The sequence below is a fragment of the Pelophylax lessonae genome, assembly GCF_965119305.1.
Source record: "Pelophylax lessonae genome assembly, chromosome: 12".
NCBI classification, from domain to species: Eukaryota; Metazoa; Chordata; class Amphibia; order Anura; family Ranidae; genus Pelophylax; species Pelophylax lessonae.
Window position 1 is genome coordinate 225,478,305 of NC_138779.1, and position 8,220 is coordinate 225,486,524.

The window sequence follows — 8,220 nt, forward strand, 5'->3', positions numbered from 1 at the left end:
ACTGCACACGTTCCATGGTGTCACCGAACCCACTGCACACGTTCCATGGTGTCACCGAACCCACCGCACGCGTTCCATGGTGTCACCGAACCCACCGCACGCGTTCCATGGTGTCACCGAACCCAACGCACACGTTCCATGGTGTCACCGAACCCAACACACACGTTCCATGGTGTCACCGAACCCACCGCACACGTTCCATGGTGTCCCCGAACCCACCGCACACGTTCCATGGTGTCACCGAACCCACCGCACGCGTTCCATGGTGTCACCGAACCCAACACACGCGTTCCATGGTGTCACCGAACCCAACGCACATGTTCCATGGGGAAAGAGTGTATCAATGTGCCTTAATGAAATATTACATTTCATGATACCAGAGAAAATTCATTCCAGCTAGTGCCCACTTTCCAATGGAATGTGGTCCCTTGCAATTACATATTAAACACATCTCATTCATCCTGGACACTTAACAGTTAGGCTCCGCATACAGATTACAGACACATTGATAAGTGTTTGCAACATATTAAACACATCTCATTCATTCATCCTGGACACTTAACTTTTGCATATGGATTACAGACAACACCTGAACACATTGACAATTACTTACATAGTAACACATCAGACAGCTGAGCAGAGACGGAACGGCTTTTCCACAAACGCAACTTCAGACACACTACACCCCACATTTACAGCAATATGTTAGGGAAAACAAAAGCCTTTTCATGTATTGTCTTAGTAGATATATTCTATTGTCAAACTGACCCATGGATTGTACACTAGTTTGAACTGTTTTTTCCCTCTCAAATTTCCCATAAATATGTGAGCCGAAATGAAATAAATCAGATGTATCTGCATTAAGCTAAAGTGCTGTGTGTCTTTGCATCTCCTGGCCAGAGAGAGAAAATTCACTACACAGGGGAGTTAGAACTGAAGGGTCGTAAATCATCTTGCAATTGCCTCCTGACGTAAATGAGCTAACGCATGGTGTCCCCGAACCCACCGCACACGTTCCATGGTGTCCCCGAACCCACCGCACACGTTCCATGGTGTCCCCGAACCCACCGCACACGTTCCATGGTGTCCCCGAACCCACCGCACACGTTCCATGGTGTCCCCGAACCCACCACACACGTTCCATGGTGTCACCGAACCCAACGCACACGTTCCATGGTGTCCCCGAACCCACCGCATGCGTTCCATGGTGTCACCGAACCTACCGCACACGTTCTCTGGTGTCACCGAACCCAACGCACACGTTCCATGGTGTCACCGAACCCACCGGACACGTTCCATGGTGTCCCCGAACCCACCGCACACGTTCCATGGTGTCCCCGAACCCCCCGCACACGTTCCATGGTGTCCCCGAACCCACCGCACACGTTCCATGGTGTCACCGAACCCACCGCACACGTTCCATGGTGTCCCCGAACCCAACCCACACGTTCCATGGTGTCCCCGAACCCACCGCACACGCTTCATGGTGTCCCCGAACCCACCGCACACGTTCCATGGTGTCACCGAACCCAACCCACACGTTCCATGGTGTCCCCGAACCCACCGCACACGTTCCATGGTGTCCCCGAACCCAACCCACACGTTCCATGGTGTCCCCGAACCCACCGCACACGTTCCATGGTGTCACCGAACCCAACGCACACGTTCAATGGTGTCCCCGAACCCCCCGCACACGTTCCATGGTGTCACCGAACCCAACGCACACGTTCCATGGTGTCACCGAACCCAACGCACACGTTCCATGGTGTCCCCGAACCCAACACACATGTTCCATGGTGTCCCCAAACCCCACGCACACGTTCCATGGTGTCACCCTTTGGATGAAGTGGTCCTGCGGGGCTCCGGAACGTCACTTTTGCTGTAACCACGTGATTGCCAATCCAATTAAAGCTTTGGACCTGTTCTGGAGATCCTTGGTAGGCCGGTGACATCACTCTCTCTGCCACGCCCTGAGGAATGACATCACTCTCTCTGCCGCGCCCTGAGGAATGCCATCACTAGGGGGATATAGAGGCAGGAAGTGGCTGCAAAGAGGCTGCAGGAAATCCACAGCACTGAGGAGGAAGAATGGAGGAAATCTTGGATTAGATTATGAATGAAGATCCGCAGAGAACTCAGGAACCCGACCCTTCTCAGAAGCTCAGATTCCAAGGACAGAAGGGGGGAGCAGCAGGCTCTCTGAAGAGGGGACACCGGGGTCAGTGCTGGGAGGAATGGATATCACTGTGTGTGATGGTGGGGTGGAGGAGGGGAGGGGGTGAGCTAAGTGTACAGAGATCACATGTGACGCCTATTCCCCTCCACACATCATAATTACCCAAATCCCAGAAGACATCCAGACTCAGCTACACCAGATGATGCCAAGTGACACCAAATAGTGCTCACTGACACCGTCCACTGCTCACTGACACCGTCCACTGCTCACTGACACCGTCCACTGCTCACTGACACCATCCACTGCCCTACTGACACCGTCCACTGCTCACTGACACCGTCCACTGCTCACTGACACCGTCCACTGCCCTACTGACACCGTCCACTGCTCACTGACACCGTCCACTGCTCACTGACACCGTCCACTGCCCTACTGACACCATCTACTGCTCACTGACACCATCCACTGCTCACTGACACCATCCACTGCTCACTGACACCGTCCACTGCTCACTGACACCGCCCACTGCTCACTGACACCGCCCACTGCTCACTGACACCGCCCACTGCCCTACTGACACCATCCACTGCTCACTGACACCATCCACTGCCCTACTGACACCATCCACTGCTCACTGACACCATCCACTGCTCACTGACTCCATCCACTGCCCACTGACACCATCCACTGCCCACTGACACAGTCCACTGCCCTACTGACACCATCCACTGCCCTACTGATACCATCCACTGCTCACTGACACCGTCCACTGCTCACTGACACCATCCACTGCTCACTGACACCATCCACTGCTCACTGACACCGTCCACTGCTCACTGACACCGTCCACTGCTCACTGACACTGTCCACTGCTCACTGACACCGTCCACTGCCTTACTGACACCGTCCACTGCCCTACTGACACCGTCCACTGCCCTACTGACACCGTCCACTGCTCACTGACACCGTCAATCTCCCCCCCCCCTCATTCTCCATCGTTCTCTCCTCTCGTTCTATCTCTTCATTCTATCCTATTGTTCCCTCCCGTCGTTCTCTCGTTGTCTCCCACCGTTGTCTCGTTCTCCCCCATCGTTCTCCCCCATCGTTCTCTCCCATCGATCTCTCCCATCGATCTCTCCCATTGATCTCTCCCATCGTTCTCTCCCATCGATCTCTCCCAACGTTCTCTCCCAACGTTCTCTCCCATCGTTCTCTCCCAACGTTCTCTCCCATCGTTCTCTCCCAACGTTCTCTCCCATCGTTCTCTCCCAACGTTCTCTCCCATCGTTCTCTCCCAACGTTCTCTCCCATCGTTCTCTCCCAACGTTCTCTCCCAACGTTCTCTCCCAACGTTCTCTCCCATCGTTCTCTCCTCTCATTCTATCCCCTTGTTCCACCATATTGTTCTCTCCCACCGTTGTCTCCCATCCTTCTCTCCCATCCTTCTCTCCCATCCTTCTCTCCCATCGATCTCTCCCATCGATCTCTCCCATCGATCTCTCCCATCGATCTCTCCCATCGTTCTATCTCTTCATTCTATCCTATTGTTCCCTCCCATCGTTCTCTCGTTGTCTCCCACAGTTGTCTCGTTCTCTCCCAACGTTCTCTCCCATCGTTCTCTCCCATCGTTCTCTCCCATCGTTCTCTCCCATCGTTCTCTCCCATCGTTCTCTCCCATCGTTCTCTCCCATCGTTCTCTCCCATCGTTCTCTCCCATCGTTCTCTCCCATCAATCTCTCCCATCAATCTCTCCCATCGTTCTCTCCCATCGTTCTCTCCCATCGTTCTCTCCCATCAATCTCTCCCATCAATCTCTCCCATCAATCTCTCCCATCAATCTCTCCCATCAATCTCTCCCCTCTCCCATCGATCTCTCCCATCGTTCTCTCCCACCAACGTTCTCTCCCAACGTTCTCTCCCAACGTTGTCCCCCATCGTTCTCTCCCATCGTTCTCTCCCATCGTTCTCTCCCATCGTTCTCTCCCATCGTTCTCTCCCATCGTTCTCTCCCATCGTTCTCTCCCATCGTTCTATCTCTTCATTCTATCCTATTGTTCCCTCCCATCGTTCTCTCGTTGTCTCCCACAGTTGTCTCGTTCTCTCCCATCATTTTTTACCATCATTCTCTTGTTCTCTCCCATCATTCTCTCCCATCATTCTCTGCCCATGTTCTCTCCAATCCCTCTCTCCCCTCGTTCTCCTCCATCGTTCTCCTCCATCGTTCTCCTCCATCGTTCTCTGTAATCCTCTTCTCCTGTCTTTCTCTTGTATTCTCCCATCGCTCTCCCCCATCAATCTCTCTCATTATTCTCTCTCAATGCTTTCTTGTTCTCTCCCATCGTTTTCTTCCATCGCTCTCCCCGATCATTCTCCAAGATCGTTCTCTACGATTGTTCTCCACAATCTTTCTCACCCAACAGTCTCCCAACGTTCTCTCCTATTGTTCTCTCCCATCGTTCTCTCCCATCGTTCTCTCCCATCGTTCTCTCCCATCGTTCTCTCCCATCGTTCTCTCCCATCGTTCTCTCCCAACGTTCTCTCCCAACGTTCTCTCCCATCGTTCTCTCCCAACGTTCTCTCCCATCGTTCTCTCCCATCGTTCTCTCCCAACGTTCTCTCCCATCGTTCTCTCCCATCGTTCTCTCCCAATCGTTCTCTCCCAATCGTTCTCTCCTCTCGTTCTCTCCCATTATTTCGTGTCATTCTCTCATTGTTTTCTGGTATCTCATGTCTGGTGACATCGTGGATGGTGACACGGTTACTGACCTTCCATTGATCTGTACCCCATAATTGGAGAATTTCCCCATTTCAACCCCCCACCCCAGCCAATCAGCACACACACATACAATGCCCCCCCTGTGATGTCTCACCTGTCGGGAGCAGTGAAGAGTCAGCTCAGCGGTCCGCTCAGATGACAGTGACACTTCTTCTGATGTGGTTGAAGTTTAACCTGAGGAGGGGCGGGGTACAGACACACACACAGGATGAGTCATTGTCCCCAACACAGAGGTTGTCACCGCCATCTCCATGCACAGGGGGAGAGAATCAGAGAACATTGGGGTGATCGGAGGATAACAGGGGGGTCAGAGTACATCAGGGGGGTCAGAGGATATCAGGGGGGTCAGAGGACATTGGGAGGATCAGAGGACAACAGGGGGGGGGGGGTCAGAGGATATTGGAGGTCAGAAGATACAGGGGTCAGTGGATTTTGGGGAGTCAGAGGATACTGGGAGGGCAGAGAATTTTGGGGGTGTCAGAAGACATGGGGCTCAGAAGACATAGAGGGTAGTCGGAAGATATTGGGGGTATAGGACATTGGGGGGGAGCAAAAGACAACAGGGGGCAGAGGATATTGGCGGGCAGAAGACATGGAGGTCAGAGGATATTGGAGGGTCAAAGGATATGGGGGGGTCAGAGGATATTGGGGGGGTCAGAGGACATGGGGGACAGAGGATATTGGGGGGGAATCAGAAGACATGGGTGGTCAGAGGAAATGGGGAGTTCGGAGGACAACAGGGGAGTCAGAGGATATGGGGCGGTCGGTCAGAGGACATTGGGGGGATCAGAGGATATTGGGGGGTGAGAGGATATTGGGGGGGGTCAGAAAACATGGGGGGCCAGAGGATATTAGGGGTTGGAGGACATTGGGATCAGAGGACAACAGGGGGCCCTGCACACCCTACACAGCGTATACCCTCCGCCCCCGCACACCCTATGCCCCCCACATCCGATGCCCCACACACCTTTCACCTCACACACTTTACACCCCCCACACATCCGACGCCTTGAGCACTCTACACCCCCCATACCCTACGCCCCACATACCCTACATGCCCACACTCACTACACCCCCGCACACCCTACACCTCCGCTCATCCTACGCCTCGCACACCCTACACCTCCGCTCATCCTACGCCCCGCACACCCTAAAGCCCTGCACACCCTACACCTCCGCCCCGCACACCCTACACCTCCGCTCATCCTACGCCCGAACACCCTACACCTCCGCTCATCCTACACCCCCCACACCCTACACTCAGGAACTTCATCTTTCTCAGGGTGACAACGTTCTTCCCCCAACTCCCTCCAAAACACATGTTGTCACCTCGCTGTGCAGAAGGACAGGAAGCAGCAAAAGGAGCCGATCAGTTGATCTGCTGATAGCAGGAGAAAGCAGAGTACCAGAGATCATCACTGACCAATCACAGGCTGGGGGGTGGGTCCAAGATGCCCTGGGCTCAGTAGAAGTGGGCAGAGGACATCTAGTGGCAGATTGAAGGTGAACATTGCTGCACATGTTTGTGTGGGGTTCTGATGTCCCCCGGCGTTCTCTGACCCCACCAGGGGGCGCCGACACCGACTAGAGAACACGAAGGCAATGCTCAGTGGGGATTGGAGGGGGGTCCATCTAATGCGGAATTAGACCCCACATTCAGGTTACAATTGCTGGCTGTGGAGTCACCGAGACAGGAAATCTAGAATGTCACAGAGGTGTCACCAGAAGAGGAAATGAGGGGAATCTTCCAATGGGGACAACTGTGAAGAGATTTCCCCCCATTTCCTGTGGGGTCACCAGGAATGGAAGTGCAGAGAGATCTCCCTAATGAGACACCAAAAGAGGAAAACGTGATTGGGTGTAACCTCCCCCTCCCCCCATGTACTACTGACATCCTCCATGATGGGGGGGGGGGGGTGTAGATTGGGGGATTTTTGGGTCACATTGTACAGGTCAGGCTCGCGGTGAACTCCGCCTATAATGATCAAGTTGGGGGGGACTGAGATTTCGGGGGAAAGTCCCCTCATGTTGGTCCTCAGGAGAGCCTCTTCTTGCAGTCCTCTAGGGGTGTCACACCATCTAGGGGGAATCTATTTCCCAGCTCACAGCTCACTTCCTGTGATGGGGGACTCTACTTCCCAGCACACACCTCACTTCCTGTGATGGGGGACTCCATTCTCTGGTACACACCTCACTTCCTGTGAAGGGGGACTCTACTTCCCAGCACACAGCTCACTTCCTGCGATGGGGGACTCCATTCTCTGGTACACACCTCACTTCCTGTGAAGGGGGACTCTACTTCCCAGCACACACCTCACTTCCTGCGATGGGGGACTCCATTCTCTGGTACACACCTCACTTCCTGTGAAGGGGGACTCTACTTCCCAGCACACAGCTCACTTCCTGCGATGGGGGACTCCATTCTCTGGTACACACCTCACTTCCTGTGAAGGGGGACTCTACTTCCCAGCACACACCTCACTTCCTGCGATGGGGGACTCCATTCTCTGGTACACACCTCACTTCCTGTGAAGGGGGACTCTACTTCCCAGCACACACCTCACTTCCTGCGATGGGGGACTCCATTCTCTGGTACACACCTCACTTCCTGTGAAGGGGGACTCTACTTCCCAGCACACACCTCACTTCCTGCGATGGGGGACTCCATTCTCTGGTACACACCTCACTTCCTGTGAAGGGGGACTCTACTTCCCAGCACACACCTCACTTCACGTGATGGGGGGACTCTATTTCCCAGCACACACCTCTTTTCCTGTAAGGGGGCACTCTACTTCCCAGCATACACCTTACTTCCTGTGATGGGGGGACTCTATTTCCCAGCACACACCTCTTTTCCTGTAAGGGGGGACTCTATTTCCTAGCACACACCTCACTTCCTGTAAGGGGGGACTCTTTCCCAGCATACACCTCACTTCCTGTGATGGGGGGGCTCTATTTCCCAGCACACACCTCTTTTCCTGTAAGGGGGGACTCTATTTCCTAGCACACACCTCACTTCCTGTAAGGGGGGACTCTTTCCCAGCATACACCTCACTTCCTGTGATGGGGGGGCTCTATTTCCCAGCACACACCTCACTTCCTGTAAGGGGGGACTCTTTCCCATCATACACCTCACTTCCTGTAAGGGGGACTCTATTTCTAAACTCATGTTATGGGGGGACTCAATTAAGCGGCACACCACAGCACACTTCCTCTCAGGATCTCACACCCATTTCTCCTCCCCTCAGCAAGGAATTAGTCGGAGCCT